The sequence below is a fragment of the Corvus brachyrhynchos genome, unplaced genomic scaffold (assembly GCF_000691975.1).
Source record: "Corvus brachyrhynchos isolate BGI_N302 unplaced genomic scaffold, ASM69197v1 scaffold281, whole genome shotgun sequence".
Lineage (NCBI taxonomy): Eukaryota > Metazoa > Chordata > Aves > Passeriformes > Corvidae > Corvus > Corvus brachyrhynchos.
Window position 1 is genome coordinate 4374438 of NW_008236509.1, and position 18912 is coordinate 4393349.

The 18912-nt window shown below is 37.4% G+C and overlaps 1 long non-coding RNA gene across 4 annotated transcripts in view; it reads left to right on the plus strand.

Moving 5' to 3' along the window:
• LOC108444729 overlaps positions 1-18912 on the plus strand; it is a 94915-nt gene that overhangs the window by 18657 nt on the left and 57346 nt on the right. For all 4 annotated transcript variants that reach the window (XR_001859383.1, XR_001859386.1, XR_001859384.1 and 1 more), the window contains exon 2: positions 14038-14167. This is a non-coding gene — a long non-coding RNA (uncharacterized LOC108444729). The remainder of the gene's footprint in view (positions 1-14037; positions 14168-18912) is intronic.

Here is an 18912-nt window from a genome sequence, read left to right on the forward strand (position 1 = left end):
GTATTGAACTTGGGAGCACCCCCCCAGTGGCAGGCCTCCAACTAGACCCTGTGCCACTGATCACAGCCCTCTGGGATCTGCTGTTCAGCCACTTCTCAATCCACTGAAATGTCTGCTCATCCAGTCCACAGTCCCCAGGTTTGCCTATGAGGATGTTGTGAGAGAGTGTTGGAAGCTTTGCTGAAGTCCAGCTAGACAATATCCACTACTCTCTCCTCATCCAATTCAACTCATTTAAAATGTGCTATTTAGTAGAGTGCAGAGATTGTCCAAGACGAGGGTCTCCTGTGCTAGGCCCCATTCACGTGAAGAACAGGAATAAATGTCTTCTTTAAAGGGATTAATGTGAAAAAAAAACAAAATTCAGATCTAGCTGCCACTAAAAGCTAGGTAAGAAAATAAGACTGCTGCAAATTAGGATAATGCCACAGGATCTTGGGATGGGCTGAGATAATGGGGGGAAAGTGTTCCAAAAGATAAATATGACAGAAAAAGGGATGTATTAAACTGAAGGGAAGGGAGACTGAGGAGAGCAAGCTGTTTCCTACACATTCAAAATGCAGCTGAAATTAATTTTAAAAAATATGTAAAGTTTTCAAAATGTCCAAGGTTCTTTATTTGTGATTATTCCTACTGCCTGATTTCTTTTTGTGCCTGGTTTCCAAAATGATCCAGAATTTGAATATTAATAACAATGTGAGAAGGCATAGGGAGGCTCCTCTACCCGTTTGAGTTCAGATTACTTCCCTCTTGTTTTTCCAGCGCTGGCAAGTAGAAATATGTGGGGGAAATTTACTTATCTAACTTCTCTTGGGTGTCTTTGGAGAGAGTCATCAGGGTTGCTCAGAGGAAGCAGATTGGTACAGGCATGTCAGAGAAAGCACTTGTGCTGCCTAAAATTCCTGGGAAGACGCAGCAGCAGAGGGATGTGAATTGTATCACACAATGTAAAAGAGAGACTGGATAGATCTGGATACAAACCTGCCGCAAGCTTTGTCATTGCTGCATCTTCATCTGTGATCTGCAATTTTGTGTTTTCCAAAATAATGAGAGACAGATTCCTGTGGTAGTTTTCTATTCATGAGTGTGGGAAAGGTGTGCTTCATGGGGCTAATTTAAAACAAAAAATTAAGGCTTAAAAAGATTTGTTTATTGATACAACTTTCTGGTGTGTAGGAGGCAATGTTCTTAGAGAATATAGTTAGGTATTTGAGCACCTCTCTATCATACCATACATGTAGTCTGATACCCAAGTTGCAGTCTTGCTTCCTTACCACATTTGTTTAGGCTGAAGCACTTCAAGATGCTGAAGTCGAACAAAACTGTTTCTTCCTTTGTGTCAAGCTGTATTTTATGTTCCTTCTTAGTTGTTTTCCTGTATTTATGCTCTCTTACCATTAATAATATTCAAGCGAGTGCATTCTACGTCATGTCTAAAATAAATTTTGTCTTCTATCTCTCTGTTAAACTGTCTGATAAAATTCCTAGTGCGTTATAACTTGCTGGAAGAAAACATGGAGATTACTGGATGTCCCATGACTTTGACAGAGGTTAGAGAACCGTTTAACTGCAAGCTGCTGTTAAAAATTCAATGTAGTACATTGCAACCAAACTGTAATTAGACTGTAACAGTTCCTAGATTAGTCTGATCTCCTTTCAGTCCCTAGTGGGCAAAATCCTTGGCTATTGCTACAGCTGGTGTCAAAGAGTAGCCTGGAGCTCTCTGGCATCCACTGGGATTTCTTTTGTATAGACTTCCTGCCCTGCCCCCACCAACAACTAGCCTAGCAAGCCAACAGGATGTTTCTGGAACTAAGGAGTAGCTAGGACATTGCCATTTCTCCTGTTATCCAGTGCATGGGTGTGTCTGGAAAAGACTATTAATTGGCTGTTCTTTTGCACAAGGCATTCTCAGCTGCAGAAATATCCCTTTATAGGCCTCTGCTTGCTTATGTAGTTCAGAGAGGCCTGGGGGCTTCTTTGACCTAGTTCCCTGTAAAGATTAATGGGAGTACTGCTCTCAGGCTCAAAGAGTGCCTTTGTTTGTAGTTTCCACTAGCACAGTGGAGAGATCTGGCTTTGGTGGGCTTGATATGGAGAAAGTGATAGCTCCGACTGTCTTGCTCCCAGTGGTGACACCTTTCAGATAGAAGTTCTCAGTGCTGGAGTTGATGGCACAAGTTTCACTATAGCATCCACTAGAAGAGCAGGATGTCTACGGCCCTAAAGTTCTTCTTTATCCCCATGTCAATTCAGAATTTGGGTGGTTTTCTGCAAGACAAAAGCAGAATGTTTAGTTAGGACACAGGTCAACAAAGAGCAATCAGTAGGTCAAGTAACGAGCCCATTTATGAATTAACAAAGAACTCTCAAACATTTGATATAGATTAAAAGTATCTTTATCCAATGCTGTTAGTAATGAGAAAGCCTGACTTTTCTTAACTGGTTGTGCTGGCTCCAGGCGTACTGATTGGTTTATGTGTCCAGGGTGTGATGACAGTTTTAGCATTCTTTATGGAAACAGTATTTCCATGCAGAAATAATGATGCAGAACTGTAAAATAGTAGAAGGTGAAGCTTCTCTTGATTTTTCTTGATGAAACTGTGGCATGGACACAGAGTATGTAGCATTTTCCTATAAAAAGCTCATTATGTTGTGAGTGAAATAATATTTCTAAAGGATCATGATAATGTTAACATCTAATACATATTTGTTGTTTCTTCAGTATTTTTAAATTTTTAACAGCATCTTAAATGTAACTTGTGCAGTGGCCTTCCAAAAATGGGCATCCCTTGTAAATAATACCTGACTGTTGTTGTCATTCTCTTAGATTGCCCTAAGAATACAAGTTGGTAATGGTACTAGAGTTTAAAAAGTCAACATTTCTTTAAATATTTTTTGCAAATAATAATCTTTATGTCTTGAAGGGCAGAGAAATCTAAGATGCAAATGTTTGAGACAGGAACTTGGTGGTTAATGGAAGAGTATGTTTTTCTGGGTTAGAAATTCCAGAAATTACAGATAAACAGTAGTTGGTCTTGCTCAGGCCAAGTATGAAGCTTTAATTCTACTCCACCGACATTCACGGAATTGCAATGTTGTAAGTTTTTGTTTCTCTTTGGAATGAAAAAGGAATACAGGCCAACTCTAGGGTACCAGTCTCCTAAACAGCCAACATAGTTTTATTGCCAAACAGAATTATGTTGTCATTAATATTTAGATATTCTGTTTATTATGAAGGGTGTGATGGTCCTGACTGCATTATACCCTTGGCTACCTTTTTCCCTTTACTTTGGCACTTTTCAATATAACTTGTTACAGAACAGTCAAATGTGACCAAAAAAGTAGGAGTTTAGAGATTGGCATTGATTCTTAGTGTTTAACTATTCTCTTGGTGGGTTGAAAATCAATTATATTAAACATAAAGTATTTCAATGTTGTCAATTTGGTCTAAGACAGAGCATAAACCTTTCTTATTCTGCCATATTGAGGTTAAATCTTGCAAAACAAAACAATCCATGTTACTCTGTGTCGCTCAGGTACCTGACCATCACAACAGGATTGTTCTATTTAAAATGTGGTGCCTCATAGCTGCAGTATGACTTTTTTTCACATCACTATGTCCTTGGAGCAATGCTGCATGAAGCAACAAGATGCAATGAATTTTTCTCATGAAACAGATTTGTCACATGAGTTCATGGCCATGCTGAAAGGCTGGCCCATGTTCATTCTCTTAGCAGCATAAATCTGGTATAATTAGAAAGTCAAGAGTGTCACGTCAGTTTACGTTGCTGATTGTGTAGTCTCCAAACACAAATTTAGTTGGACTAAAACAGTTGCAATCAGAAACAACATATTGCTCTCGGCTCCTCAGGTTGATAAGGGGCAGGTTGGGACTGACCTGTGAAGGTGTGCCTTGGTCAACAGCCTTAATAACAGCATCCCGTGGACAAAAAAAGGAGAGCTATCTCTCTGGCACTGCAGTGGAGCTGGTGTCTGGCACTTTGTGTATGTATAATAAAATATCCTCATCTCTCCATATAGCAGCTGCACTGCATGAGAAGTAGTTCGCTGAATTTACTTTTAACAGTGTTTTGGTTTCACTGTGAAATGCACCCACACACAGTTTTACGGGAATGTCTGTCTTCCAGTTAGGCAGAGTAGTAACTAAAGAATTCCCTTCTCCCATTACCCCTGCCCAGTGGGGGAGGACAGTTTATATACAGCAGGATCTTTTTTATGTCGATCTGTAGGTGGAAGTGCCCTGCAGCCAGACGCTGGTTCTATGAGGAAACTTAACCAATAAAAATATTTTATGCTTTTACCTACCCCATCATTCAAGAAAGATATTTCTGCAGGTGTGAAGTGGCTTCTCCAGCAAAGCTTCCTTCAGAGGCAGAGTAACAGGAGAGATGTTTGGCACTGTGAAAGAAGAGGTCAGATGGCTTACAATGTCTTTTCAGATCTGCTGTTTTCTGTGCTACTTTGTGCCAATACATGACATTCCCATTGATTCAAGATAAGAGGATAATTGCACATTATAAACATTGCAGTTGTGGCAATGAGAATTTACTTGGGTTGTAGGACCTACAAATTTGGGGCTCCCACTTAGAAAATGAAGACAAAAGCATGGAATATAAACAGCCAAAAAATTTGTTACTCGAAGGAATGCTCTGGAGATGCTCAGTGTCTTATCTGAGATGTTAATGAAGTATTAAACAGTTATTTCTTATAGTCAATCAGAATGAAATCTAATCCAATGCAGAAACGAGTCCCTGTACTTAGGAACAGGACTACACAGAGGTAATTTGGGTGGTTCATGGACTTGCTAGTGAGCCAGGGTTTAGGACTGGATCATGTCAGTTGGATCTACCCCTGTCAAAAGAGAGAAATGGTAACTCTGTCTACCCTTGAATTAAAGCATACAGAAATCTGTCTCTGAAGCAAGGTAATTGCCAGGATGGCTTAAGCCTGATTGTCACAAACCCACACCCTACACTTACTATCTAAATTTTCCTGTTGTTGCATTTGTAAAGAAGGTAAAAAATGGCAAATAAAGAATAATTTTTTCACGCAGCTGTGTGCATAGTGTACAGTCATAACTACTCCTCAGTTTTCCGCACTGACTGCAGAATAGCAAAAAACCCCTCTGTGTAAATGAGTCAGTCTTGGAGAACTTGTGTAGTTATTGACCTCTCACACCTTGTTTGTTCCATTTTAATCAGCTCTAGCAGGAACAATGTTTCATCATAGACATACAGGAACCGTTCTTAAAGGACCAAAGCTCAAATGTTTATTTCTAGCACAGCTTATAAGTGGCAAGTTTTTCAAAAGTTTTTGGGGTGCCTAGTGTTTGTTGAGTAGCTGCAGACTATGATGCTTCATGTCCTCAAATAACACTCCTCTGAACTGCTACTTGTAGAAGGCTACAGTCAACTGAGAAAGGAGAAAAAGAGGAAAAATCAGATCTTCTATGACTTAACTTTTGGCCAGGAATGGTGTCCTATACCGATTGCAGGCAATGAATATCAATGAGCCATGGCAGTCATCCATTAGCCAGATGTTAGTGCAGTAATGCCTGAACTGCCCAGGCTCTGTCGTAGGCACTGCAAACCAAGACTGCCTGGCTTACCCAGGAAACTTCTTTGCAGAAGGAGCATGGTGTTTCTACTTATTTTTAAGAAGGCTGAGATGTCAGTTTGATATTTTTAGCTCTCTTTTTTGTTGTTTCTTTCTCCCCATCAGAACGCAGTAAAAAATTTCCTAAAATATTCAAAATGGTACTTTCTCTGCATTTCCTTCCCTTAGCCTTTCTTCCACCCCAGCTACCTCTTTCGTTACAGGAGTATTTGAGGGGAAATGTTCTCTTCTGCTCTGTTGGGTTTTCCACCAAACTGCTTAGGACATGTCTAGAACAAAGAGAAGCCCCTTGACTGTTTCTTCCTAAAAGTGCTGTCTGGGATGTTCTGTGTCTGCTGCTGCTGGAGTGGTTGTAGTTTCACACTCACTGCAGTGTTTTTGGTAGGCGTGTGCTGGTCCCTACGGCTCATAACCTGGCCCCAAAGGCATTAGTAGGAAGTAAATGTCTGAACTCTTCCACACACTGTGTGGCTTGAGCATCCATTTACAGCTGTGCCATGCCTGGGAGATGCTGCTAACCATACTGATGAGATCTGGTGATTCACCAGTTGACTAAATGCTATGTAGGTGGAGAAAGAGTGATGTGGGGGACAAAGCTCTAAGACAGTGGATTTCTTGGACAAAAACCAATTCATCAGAAACCAGACTGGCTTAGTGCTGGGACCTGGTATGATTGCTGTACACAGCTGATGTAACAGACATTCTTCAGCTACCTGTGTGGCGTGGGGAAACAAATTGGGTTCACAGGGAATGGCTTGCCCGCACAGGAGAAGCAGAACATGTAGTTGTTTATACTATCACACAGATGAAGTAAACACTCAGTACCTGACTACTGATCTATGACAAATTTGAAATGCCTTACTTTTGGACTGGGTCTTTAAATGGAAAAAATATCCTACCCTGCTTGTGGGAAACTTCATGTTATTTTAATTTCTCCTTTCTTTAAAATAATTCATCATGCTGATTATACAGGCTTACTAAACTTCAGATGGCATGAATCTTCTTTGGTGCTTATTCTCAAGCTTGTCAAATCAAAAACAATGCTTTTAAAAGTTCTAAACAGTAACATTCCTCAATAAACCATTTCTAAATGACACAGTGAACATGAAAAATTGGAACACTAATGAAATCTTTTCTGCATGTTAAGGCATTTGAATAAAATTAACTTTATTTTTTTAACTGGGAATTACTTCTGCCTGCTTCCTTTTAGTTAAGGTTGACTTAAATAAAAAGTCAAGTTTGTGTTTTAGTTTTGAACAGAATTTATATAGTGACATTTGCTTATCCTCATATGAAACTGAGTTATAAAACACAGAAACAGTGCATAAAGGTAGTGGGAAGAACACAAAGCTTCTTTTGAGAGAAATTTATTATGATGCATATTGTTTTTACTTCACTGAGATAAAGTCAAACCAAAAAGTCTTTAAAATGAACAGATAATTTTGCCTGCAATGATTCTTTTTACCAGTTTTCCTCGTATTATCTCCAGTCCCCTAATCTAGACAGAGATTATGGCCTCACTGCTTTAAGATACATTTTAAAAAGCTATTTACTTTTCCATATTTATTTTAATATAAATATTTCTTGGAAAGATGGAAAGAGTCCTTCGTATGACTTAGTGCTTTTAGGTTCTGACTGGAACATGAAAATGCAGAAATCAAGACATGGGATTTAATTACAATACTCCTACTGAGCTCTGGGTCATAACTTGTACAGTGCTGTTATGACTTCTGTATTTACTCTCCACCTACAAAGTGTTGTCTTGGGGAAATGGACCACCTGCAGAATAAGTGCTGTTAAAGGGAGGTAGTAATGCTGGTTTTGCTTCCATTTTTTTAGGTGTTCACATAATTTGCTTGCATTTTTGCTGATCTTTTTCCCTGACTAATGAGATGTATCACACTGTTATGCCTTCCACCAAAGTATTTGGTCCTTGTGGAACTTTCAAATCTCTATTAAACTATTGTTTTACCAATTTACAACCTTTTATGTGCCTTAAATCTATTAGAAAGCTCCCAGTTTTTTCTTAGCCAAGCTTGGGGATTTCTGTCCGTATCAACCCTAATCCCAGCCTCCACCAGCATTAAGTCTTGTCCTAGACCTGTGGCCACTTCAGCACTGTGATATGAATCACTGAATTTCACAACATTATCTCTATTCCCACCTTAAACCATGCAACATAGTAACTTAAGAACCTCTGCGCACATGGGACATAATCCAATTCCCAAGTGATTCCCAGTCTTCATCCTATCTATTGGCACTTCTAAAATTTATTTTCAGCTATATTTGAACTGAGCTCTCATTCTAAATATATTGTTAGTGCCCTGACTTAAACTGTGGGATTGAATAGTAAGAATTGCTCTTGTCAATGCATTTTGATTTCTGTTAATTTTAAGTTTATGGACTCCTAGGCCTAACCCTAAACATCTGCATCAGTTCTAGTGTTCAATCTGCTTTAAGACCCCTGTAGAATGAAGTAATTACTTCAGTTCAGGGGATCAAGATGCTTTATACTCTAAGTCTAGTTGAGCCTGAAAATGGTTTTAACCCCTCCGGATGCCAGACTTTACCATGAACTGTGTCCTATCTCTAGTATCTATCTAAGCTGCCCAGAGCCTCCTCCAAGCAACTCAGCTCTTCTCACAGGCTGGGCTCTCTTAAACAGCAAATCTTAGCCCTATTTCTTTTCTGTCTATATATTATGTCTTAAATCACTTGTCTACTGCACATGGCCTTTGCAGTGATTCAAAAGGCCTTGCTATAAACACAGTCCTTCATCTGATCCTATCCCTGCTGTTACCTCTAGCTTTAACTTCTGATGGGACCAGCTCTTTCTCTCTAAGTCCTCTAAATTTAAATTGAGGGTGACAAGGTTAATCCAACTGGTATTAGAAATTCAGGTATATTCTGCTTCACCTGACTGCAGACTTTCTAGGTCCTGGCACATCTTCAGGACATCTCCAAATGTCTGCTGCCTTGAATTCTTTTATTACACAAAGAAAACATGCATAATAGGAAAGTGCTGGATTTGAAATTAGCTCAAAATTTGAATTCTAACTCTGGGAACAGAAAGGGCATTTCTGCCAAACAACTTTGGGTGGGTAAATTTCCATAACTTATACAACTTTATTGATATTTTTCAGTTATCTCTTGGGTTGTTAATTTTTCCCACATTCTTTTGTTATCCTTGATCTCTTGAAACTGAAAAATGATATCCATGAGTATCCATGAGTGGAGGTCTTAAAGATTGTTTCAAAAGACTTTATCACTCAGAGATTTACTTTTCCTCTTTGTGTAAAAGGCTATAATTATGGATCATTTGAACCTTCAAAGGAAGATTTATATATCAGAAAAGTTATATGCAGTACTTTGGCATGGTAATAAATTATTTTGTAAAGAAACACACTAACCAGATTTTTTTTTCCTATTGGCTGCAGTTTTTCTGCTGAGAGGCATGACATTATGGGTCTCATAATGCTGAAGTTCTAAACCAGCTCTTCCTTGCTTTCTGAGGCAGCTGATAATTTTTTTTTATTACCCTGTTGCCTTTGGGTTTTCTGAGCATGGGCTTTATGGAAGATGACAACTAAAAGGCAGTTTATATCTTGGAAATTCAGGAGACAACTTTTTGGTCAAGAGTGCATCTACCACTTCCTTTGACAAAAGGATTCAGCTTATTTTCTTCATAACAGGTATTATGCTTTTCCAACTTAGAGCACAATCTTTGTTTAAAAAAAAACTTAAAAACAAGTCCTTGGATTATTGGTTATGAGTTGAAATTATTTGACAGTAGGTCCTCTAGGCATTTGAATGAACAAGCTCTTATGATCTTCAGGGACTGAGGAGAGGGGGTCTCTGAAGGGAGGGTGGTTGTAATTTTTGCTAAAACTCCAGATAGATGGACCCATTGGCCAGACTTGAAAGCCTTTAGGTCCCTGAAAAAAACCAGCTGTTTTGGTCTGCCTGGTGCCCAGGCAGACTGCAGCCTCCAGGTGCTGATAAAATCCCCAAATATATCTGAGTACATTAAAGGAAAATATTTAGGGGTAGGTGGTTTCCTTCTACATGAAGAAAAAATATTTTGTGGATACAACTGCTAAGTGTCCACTAAGTTCCTGAGGATTTCAATGTTGAACATCACTTATATAAGGTTGGTTGATTTTTTATGTGTATGTTTGGGTTTTTGGTGTTTTTTCGTGGTTTATTTTCCCTCCTCAAAACAAAGGAAACATTTTGTTAGACATGCACACCAATTATTTTAAAAATTCTTGTTAATATCAAATGTATGTGCTCTAGGTGAGGACTAAAATGTCTCACTTAAAGAGCAAACTTAGAGACTTCCTTTTCCTACATACTGTTAAAAATTATTAGTATGGCCCTTCATCCTGTGAGAACAGAAGCTTAGGTGGTCCTTACACTACATGATCATTTTCTTGCCTTGTTCCCTTAAGGAACAAAAGGAATCTTGTTCAAGGAAGGATGGCTGCACTTTGAAATAGCAGGAGGAAGTTGAGGGGGGAAGGTTAATGTACAGGAGATGTGTGTAGAAATGCAATTTGAGAGGAAAGAACATCAGTAACTGTGAACAAGATTATGGAATGACAGAAGTGAAGGGAGAAATAGAAGCTAAAGAGAAGTTGAGTAGATAGAGGTGAAGGAAGATGGGAAACGAAGGGAAGAAAGTAATGAAGACAAGTGAAGATTTCTAGGAAGTTTGAAATATTATAACAGATGGAAAACTCATGGAACCCCAGAAGAGGTTAGTTTAACAGAGGAGTGGAATTTGGTAAAATACAGTGTTTCAACTGCTCTTTTGCAGCTAAAAGTATCTCAGAAGTCCAAATGGGGAAGGACATCTGTGTTTGAAAAAGAAATATTTTTGTTGTTTTTTTATTATTCTGCTTCCATGGTGTTTCCCAGCAAAGAATTCAACTTTATTATTTTTTCTGAAGTATGTGTTTATCTGGATTATAAAGTGTTGAGGCTCTTTCAAGTCTAAAAAAGGGAATGGTTTAATGTCCAGTGTTCTAGAATATTATCTGTGATAAACGTTGTTTATAAATACACAAATCTGTGTATACTTGTTTCTCTCTTGCCTGGCCTCAGATAATTCACTCTACTTCTTCGGTGTTTTTACCCCTTAAAAAATCTGTAACAAAGTTGTAGTGTTTATATGTCACAGCTGCTTGCTCTAACTCAGCTAGCCAGTCTAGAAAACACCTTCTCCTCCCTTTTTATCTCTCTCCACCTCCCTTGACAAGGAACTGTTACTAGTTGATTTTTTTTTTATTTGAACCCTATACATCCTCCCAGTTTGCCACTTTCTCTGTCAGCAAAAAAACAAGAAGCCTCTTTTATCTTCTTTGACTTTTATCTGTTCTCTGTTCTCTAAGCTATGACCTAGAAGAAAAAACAGTCATTACTCAAATTCACATTTAGGTGAAAGATCAGACAACACCTGTGCTAGCAGTCCATCTTTGATACAAGCTCACGTGAGAGCATGAGAGTACAGCTTTCAGTGATGTTGCTGAGAGGATTGTCGTTAGTGAAAGCAAATAGAACTTATAGGAACTTCTTTTCTGGAAGAGTGGTGGTTCCTTCATTTGTTATTAAGAATTTGAAAAATGAATGGGAAAATATTTAGTGATTCAAAGCCACCACCTGGGGTACTTCTAGTATTCAACCATAAACTCTAATACAACCCTGACAACCTGAAGAGTATTTTGTGTGAGCACAACCACATAAAATGATGCGGGGTTTTGGTTTTTTTTTTCATGTAGTAAGGTACCTACATTAAAAGGACTTAATCCTGAGAAGTGCTGCAACAGTGGTAAGCTTCAGTTCTACCTCTCTGCAGTATCAGTCAGGCAGCTGCTCTGCTGGAATCCCAAAATATTAGAACTTGAAAGTTTCTGCTTCTGCCTGGGATTAAAAGATTAAAATTCCTCTCTTGCTCTCATCCAAATTTTCTCGAGCTACCTCAACAAATCGTTCCCCAAGGTTTAATTAGTACTAAGAGAACAACTGCCTTTGCTGTGTAATGAAGCCACCCAGAGCAGTTACAACTCTCCCATCCCAAAACAAAAACTCTTTGCTATCTCATGCAGTCATGCATATTGCCCTCCTCCTCTACAGTGCACCTGTACACATCTATCAAACACATAAGTCTAACCTTGTCTTCTATATGTAATATTAATCACTAAATGTAGTTGATTTATTTTAGTGTAGGACTTTTCTAAACCATCTTTCATTCTAGGACTTTTACAACATCCGACTTGAAGGATTTTACATGTCTCCCATATCCTTTAATTTTAGCAAATAATTTTTTGTCATTAACCTGCTATTAAGAGTGGCTTAATCACTAGTCCTCATTTGCAGTATGCAATGAGCAAAGAGTGGAAATAGTGAATCAACATCAAAGCAGGATGTTACTTGGAGAAAAGGTATTTCATTAAATAAAATGAGCAAAATATTTGGGGGGTTTTCTTGTGAACAAAAATAAGAAATGCTGCATTGTTTTGTCAACTCAAAGATGCACAGAATCGTCCAACAGAAGTTACATTGCCTTTCATCAATTTTAATGCAGCTTGTAGCTGTAAAACTCTGCAGCATACAGATGAAGGAGTCTGGGCACATCAGTATGCTAAATCATAAGCAGTCTATTCCCATTCCACATCATTTGTTTAAACTTTAGGTGCCAGATCAACCTGCAGAAACTGAATGATGTGTAAAATTTGTTGCTCTTTGAAAACTTTGATGAAGATTTTCCCTTATATGTTTGCAATCAGTTAATAAATTTTATAGTAGCTGTGGTTGGAAAATATTGCTGAAAACAATGTTTGGTCAATTATTGGCAGCTTTGGACAGGTTCTACCTGTTAAGTAACTATCAAGAAACAATGAACACACACGCTAATGCATTTTTTCATGTTTTTAAACTTAAATGTTTTTAGAAACTTCATGAGAAATTACAATACTGTAGAATGCTGCTTCTTTTAGTAGCAAAATAGTTTTCTAATTCCTGGTTATGGAGTTAAAGGCTGGTGTTGTTGACTGCCTCAGATAAGAGTTTCAACCCAAAAGACCGCTCTTAAACTTTACCTTCCCTAGGTAGGAATTCTCTGATACAAATAAATGACTACAGTTACTACACCTCTGCAGATTTGCTGCAAAATTTGTATCAAGGGATGAGTCATCTGATGCAAATGCGTATCTGGTAAAGAATCTACAAATCTGCATTTCTTATTCTTAATGTTACTGTTATCAATATATGGACCACTTGCTTGGGGTTTTAGGAAAAACCCTTTAAGAAAAACTGAGTTCAGACTCTCTTTAATTCTTTCCTTCATTCTACTTGTACTGATTGGATTTTACTAGTAACAAAAGAAAGTTATTAAATCAGACACTTAAAATACATATTTACTCTTAATTGACTTTAATCTAAAGCCCACTGACTTCAACTAATTAAAACATAAATTGTACTTATTTTTATTTAAAATTAGCTTTAAATTACAATCTGTATTAAGTCATAGTCTCACAATTAAAAATAAATTTGGACAGTAATGCTTTCCTGGGAATTTACTTGAAATTTTCATATTAGTGTTTCTTTTCTTTGCCTGATTTATGAAATAAAAATCTGGTCTTGCCAAAAACAAGATCAGGTTCTTGTGAAAAAACAAATACACATGGATTTCAGACAGCCTGACTAGGTTGCTATCTCATCACACATGTTCTGACAGTCAACTTCTAAATTCAACTGACTTCAGTGAGATGAAGTTTAAGCAATAATAGACACTTATGCTTTTGGAAGTTGAAGAAAAATGCTGCGATTCAAAGCCTTAAGAAAGCAATAGTAGACCATGTGTACATCTGTAAATGGATCATGTATTATAAGTATTTTTCAAAGATAAAGTTTGACACAGAAAAGCTGTCTGTTAAAACAGAGCAGTCACTTAACAGATTTTTTCCTGGTTTTGGCTTGTGGGTTTTTTTTTGACACTGTAGGTGTTACTGTCAGCTGACTCCGTGCCAATGGCAACAGTTTATCTGAACTAATAAAGAACCTGAAGAATTCTAATTTTAATTTAGCCTACAGGTACATGATGACCAAAATATCAGGATGCAAATGCTGACTGAATGGTTCTTGACACTTTAAAAAAGCAAACAAAAAATATTAATAAAAAACCATAACAACTGTTCCACTTTGCCCCACGCCCACTTAACAAAAAAACGAAAAAATGGTGGCTAATATTGCTTATTGCTCATTTCGGCTCTGGTTGTCCATATATACATTTTTTCTTTCCTTTTCTTCAGTTTAGAAACCAAAGTACAAAGTTCCTGTTTGCTGCTGTCCTCAGTACTACTTGAAAATTCTTTTTTCTTTTGTTATTTCTTAAAGTGTGAAGAAAGAATAAGTCACCAGAAGTAAAATCAATCCTTTAAGTGTGTTTTCTGTAAGGAAACAGAAGATTTTTAACACAAAGGCCAGATATGCGCATCTACTATGTCACCTTGGATTCGTTAACTTGGTAAGTCTGCACTTAAATAAGTGCCTGTGAACACATATCTGTTACAGCAACAGAACACACATTGTTTGATTATTTCAATGTTAATGTACCGCTGTCCCAAGGTCAAAAAATCCAGTCTTCATCCACAAGTCAATAGCAGGTTTTCTGCGTGTTTCCGCATTTTACAGATTTTTCTAAATTGCTTCTCCTACATGACAGTGCTGGAACCTCACCAGCCCCTTTAGGTTGTCACATTGGAGTACAGGCAGAGGAGTCTGAGCCATTCCAGTGTCATCTCAGCCATAACACATCCACTCATCCCTTCCAGCAACCGTGGGCTTTCTACTTTAGGCCTGATCTGAAGACCTGATCTTATTTTCTCCATTAAAACTGTCCTCCAATTACTAAAGTTAGGGAAATCTCAGTCATAGAAGAAAAGCAACTTTGCTTGGATGGCTGAAGTAGTTTTGATGGGACAATATTACAGCTGGTCCAAGTCTGGTGTATTTTGGACTGGAACCAAAAAGCCAAACCACGGATCCTTGTATGCTATTGTAATGCTTAATTGCAACAGACTGTGAGTCTTCTGTTCTGTGAAAGCATCTCACTGCAGAGCTGCTGTTTCAACAATAGTGAGTTAAATGAGCTTGCAAATGAGGTCTGCTAACAAATTGTACCCGTCAAGTCTCCATCATTCTTTAGCAGGTCATTGTACAGAATTTGGTCTCTCAATAGTCCAGCTTTGTGATTCTTACTGAAACTAATTTTTTTCCCCTTTGTCTTAATGGCTTCCTGAACGATTGAATTAAATTGTGCACCATGCCTGAAAGAAAATAAGGTAACACTCCCAAATCCCAAAATAATGCTCCGACTTTCACATTTTTTGCTGTGTTCTTTGTGGCCATGTTCATTCTTTGTTCATACTGGAGGTGTTTAGCGTTTGGGAAGGAACAAAGTAGGATCAGTTCTTAAAGGCATCATGATTTATGTCAGTGGGTAGCATTTGGGCAAGCATGAGTCTTTATTTTCAAGTTAGCTTTGAACCAAATGTTGACTGCTTCAGGTTTAAAAATGGTAAAATTATAGCTTTACTTTGGTAAAATTACAGTTTTACTTCAGTGCATCTGCTGATCACGGCTGGTATTGTCAGGAGTGACTTGTATCAGCTTCTCTGGTGTATAGCATTCTTTGAAAATAAAGTTAGACTGTGTTTTTTGAACTGGAGTTCCACATATTTGCTATTTTTTCAGTTCGAGTTAGTGGTAGTGTGGGCAGAAGGGTGGTCAGCAAAATGGAGAGACAATCTACTCTCAAAAGGTAGTGCAGACTGGAAAGATAAGACTGTCAACACGAGAGTTTGCTTCTACCTCAGCCCTTCTAGCATGCTATCTGTGTGAACTGCTAGCCTCTAAAGAGTTAAAAGTGTTTGTTTCACAGGAAATTGGAAGAAATTTATGTGCGCAAGTGAAACTGAAAGGTCGAATGTGTGACTCATATCTATTGACAGATGGAATGAGCATAACATAAGAAGACAGTGACTAGAAAACAAGCAGGTTGTGTGAAAGTATTTTTAGAGACTAATTTCTACCCAGCTGTGTCTTCTATGAACAGAATAAGTTTGTGAAAGTTACCTAGAAGTTGCCTAATAGCTACCTAGTGGCAATTAATTACATTGATATGCTTTGAATGGATAGTTCATCCCTTGGGATGAAAACAGAAAACTGTTTTATAACAGTTCTACCTGAGACTTAAAAGAAGGTAGGTAAACAAGAATTAAGAGAACATATAAGTTCCTAATAGTGCTCATAAACTTTTACATACCCACTTACTTTACCTCAATTCCCCTGTTGACTCCCACTTCTGTGCTCTTTTCCCCTCTCAACCTATCTTTTTTTCAGCTTAAAATATATCCAACTTGCTTGTTATATAATAATGACTCATACTTTCATTGGCTTAAACTTTACTCAATCTTTCTTTCATGTCATTTTTGTTCTTTAGTTGAGATTTAGCCTCTTCAGTTTTGGCTACTACATTGTGGGTTTTTTAGTAAATTCCACTGATATAGCTAGAAAAAATGATGCTGCAACTAAGTGTATAAAAATTATTTAGTAATATGAGGATAAAGACCTCAATATTTTACATGATATATGCGTCTTGCTGGACAATGTATAGAAACCCATAAATGCTATATGGTGTTCAATAGTCTTCAGCAAATTTGGACCCAAATATAGATATAAGCCACACAATAAGGTACAGGAGAGAGCTTATTTCCTTGTTGCCTGGAAAAGTAACTTGGGAACATAATGCAATATAGCATATATATTATTGGGCTTGTGTATTTTGTAGACCACGGTATTAAGTTCTGAAGCAATAAACTCCACTTAACTGCAATTTTTTTTTTCTTTTTTTGCATTCATATACTATTTTGGCCAGATGATCACAATAAAGTACTTTACATACACCTGGAAAATTACAATAATGAGTGAGAACCTTATGGCATCAGGAAATGTGCTACTGCTGCCTTTGGTCTTATCAGGTGAAAGGAAGGGGGGAAGAACTTGTATTTCCATGGGCCATAAAGAACATAGGGGGATAGGATAGGGACTTTTTGTCCAGCTTGTGGAGCTCACTTTTCCTCTCCTCAAGCTGCTGGGCTTATTATAATTTTTTAAAATTATTTTTATGTATTTAAAGGCATCTCCACTTCCTAGGCTATTAGATGCTTTCCCTGGCATCCTGACTATAAGTTGGGCTCCAGTTTGCAGACCTCCTGCTCTATATCCAAGTGGAATAGTGAAAACTGATTAATTATTTCTGTTAAAGAGGTGAAATGGAAAAGAGGAGAGAGAACCATTTACCTCGAACTGGGATATTTCAGCAATGTCAAAATATGGATTTATTTTTCAATCCTTTTTTTCTTTTGTTTTGATTTGTTTTTTTTTCTTTTTTGTGTGGGATCTCTACAGATATAAGCTACTGGTAGTAGAATATATGTTGCTAACAAGGTTCTCACAAGAGCCAGCAGGACAAGTGGAGCCTGTTGGAATTAAGCAAACATCTGATGTTCTCTTTTACGAGAAATGAAATCCACAGTACATTAATTCTACAAATGTACGTCATGCTAAATCACTGAGAAACAGTGTAGTTAGAATGGATAAATCCTTCTGTTAGTATGGCATGTTGCTGCAATTAGCATTTTCCCTGCACGATTATAAGATAAGATCTATAAAGGTGAAGAGCGTAACTTGTTCATTCGAGTGGGCGGCAGGGAGTGACAGTAAAAATGCATGTATTGCAAGAGCTTTTTTGAGGTAAGTGTATGCATATGGTGATTCCATTTTCTATACTCCTTTCTCATCCAGTTATTAGTCTACTCCTCTTCTGGAGGTCATCCAAATATTAGCATCATATTTTCCTGCTTAGAATGGGAAACCCAAGGGGAGTAAAGAGTGTCTTTTGCAAATAATATAATATTCCTACAGGAATAACGGATTAGTGGAAATCTTTTATATGAAAATAAACGAATGATAGAAAATAAATCATGCAATTCACAGGCCAAATTTTGTAATTCCGGCTGATAAAAATACAATAGCAAGTTTATGAATGAAATTATCTCTTTTCAAGAACTACTCACTATCATCTCTATTTTAAATTATTGTTCTCCCAACACTGAGGAAAAAAATAAAAGGGTTTTCTATTTCCCATCTCTTTTATTTTTATTCTTAAAAAATAGTGTTTTCTCAGCTTTCCTTGAAAAATCTGTAGGAGAATACTGTTTCATATTTCAAATTTAAACTGAGACCTAAAATGCCATGTACAATTAGGACTTACTTTAAATAAAAGTAGAAACTGGCAGGTTACTATAAATGTAAAGATTACAGTAGTGGGTGCCTGAGATCTTTTTTAAGATGAAGGGAATGTTCCAACTGCTGCTGCCAGTATCTGGTAGAATACATACCCTAACCACCTATCTTGAGAAGGGATGAATGGTCCAATGTGAACAAGAGAGATTGGTCCAGTATTTGATGTTAATCAATGCTCTTCCTCTGCTGTGGGGAGGTTTATGCTGATTTTTACAATTGATGGGAGGCAGATTGTTAGTGCTAACATACTTCTTTTCCCCTCCACAGTTGTGTAATCATTATTGGTGAATATAGAAAAGAGCCCCTACCTGGATTACTCTTTTCTGTGTTCTACCAAGATTTTCGCAGTTCTCTTTGCTTTGAAATCTTATGTGCATGATGTTTTATGAAATTCAAAATCTTCCATTTGTTTTAATTTCATTGAGCACTTAGTGACTTTGCAAAACCCTTGGAGTAGGTTCTGGCATTGTGATGAAATGGCAGTTTCCCCAGTCAATGGAAAAGTTGCAGGTGGTTAATAAGCAGTTTTTACACATCACTAAGAATATATGTTTCTTAACTGAACAAGAAGAAAATACAATTATGATTTTGCAGATCTCTGAGTTTAGAAGAACTTATAGGTGGGAGGAGATCTTGGCTGTTTCTTCAGCAATGAAATCACTAAAGGTCTATTTCTTTTCTGCTTTAGATTTTCACTTTCTTCCCTTTTACGAAATTTGGAAAACTGTTCTTGATGCTACTATCTATACCTCTAACATGTCATTAAGCTCTGTGTCAGAGCACATCCTGACCTAAACTAAACCCACCACTAATAAGATGATTAAAACTGATCTCCATCTCTGTATAAAAAACAGCACAGGACCTGATCTGCAGCATTTATGTTTTGATTCTGCTTTTACTGAA